This window comes from Mustela nivalis (genome assembly GCF_964662115.1).
Source record: "Mustela nivalis genome assembly, contig: HAP1_SCAFFOLD_3175, whole genome shotgun sequence".
Classification (NCBI taxonomy): domain Eukaryota; kingdom Metazoa; phylum Chordata; class Mammalia; order Carnivora; family Mustelidae; genus Mustela; species Mustela nivalis.
This window is the reverse complement of record NW_028133495.1, coordinates 5,625-6,988: the sequence shown is the minus strand read 5'-3', so window position 1 is coordinate 6,988 and position 1,364 is coordinate 5,625. Positions and strand designations below refer to the sequence as shown.

Here is a 1,364-nt window from a genome sequence, read left to right as displayed (position 1 = left end):
CTCTTCTTTTTCTTTATCTTTTCGGTGTTTTATGGAGCTGCAGTGTTGGGAAACATCCTTATCAGCTTCACAGTAATTATAGACTCTCGCTTACATTCCCCGATGTATTTTTTTGTAAAAGATTTTATTTATTTATTTGACAGACAGAGATCACAAGTAGGCAGAGAGGCAGGCAGAGAGAGGCGGGAAGCAGGCTCCCGAGCAGAGAGCCCGATGTGGGGCTCGATCCCAGGACCCTGAGATCTCGACCTGAGCTGAAGGCAGAGGCTTAACCCACTGAGCCACCCAGGCACCCCGCCCCCCACAACATATTTTCTTCTTAGCACTCTCTCCTTTATTTGCCTGTCAGGCTACATTTGCCACTCCCAAAATGATTGCAGACTTCCTCAATGAACACAAGACCATCACCTTCCAGGGATGCATGTCACAAATATTTTTCTTGCATGTTTTTGGGGGTAGTGAGATGGTGCTTCTTGTTGCCATGGCCTGTGATAGATATATTGCTATATGCAAACCTCTGCACTACATGACCATCATGAGCCAAAGGATGCGCACTATTTTAATGGGGATCTCCTGGACCACTGGCATTCACTGTCAATCTTCCTTTCTGTAGACCCAATAAGGTAGATAATTTCTTTTGTGACCTTCCCCTTGTGATCAAGCTTGCCTGCTTAGACACATATGTTTTAGTGATCCTGGTGCTCACCAATAGTGGCCTGCTCTCGCTTATCTGCTTCCTCCTTTTGCTCATTTCTTACATTATTATCCTTGCTACTGTCCACCACCAAGCCTCTGGTGGCATGTCCAAGGCGTTTTCCATCCTGTCTGCCCACATTACTGTTTTGGTTCTGTTCTTTGGTCCATTAATCTTCATTTATATTTGGCCCTTTGAAAGCTTCCCAATTGATAAATTTATTTCTGTGATTTTTTATTGTCTTTACTCCTATCCTTAACCCCATGATCTACACATTGAGGAATAAAGATGTAAAGGAAGCCATGAAAAAGCTAAGGAACTGACATGTGGGTTCCAAGGAAGTCTTTTAGACAACTGTGAAGCTGTAACACAAATCCATACTTAATGTCCTTTGCAAAGCGTGTATGCTTTTATTATTGTGTTTCTGTCACAATTAGTCTTTTGCTACTAGAGGACCTTCATGTGGTGATCTAAAGCTGGTAAATGCAGTGCAAAATCTCATATGATACTAGTTCTAATACTCTAAGGCTCATCTCATCTTCCCTGAAACAATCAACTATATATATTAAAATTCCTAAGTAGTTTTTTTCCCCTTATATAGGCATTGTTTTAAAAAGCATCGTGTAGCATTTATTTTTCTCAATTTTAAATGCAACTTGAGGAGGATCCT

General features: G+C 41.3%; 1 pseudogene across 1 annotated transcript; it reads left to right on the top strand.

The window, feature by feature from the left end:
- The first annotated feature begins 349 nt into the window (after window positions 1–349).
- LOC309858675 (olfactory receptor 4K3-like) lies at window positions 350–1,017 on the top strand (annotated as a pseudogene). Its single transcript has one exon. The product of its transcript is annotated as an olfactory receptor 4K3-like (transcript).
- Window positions 1,018–1,364: the final 347 nt, after the last annotated feature.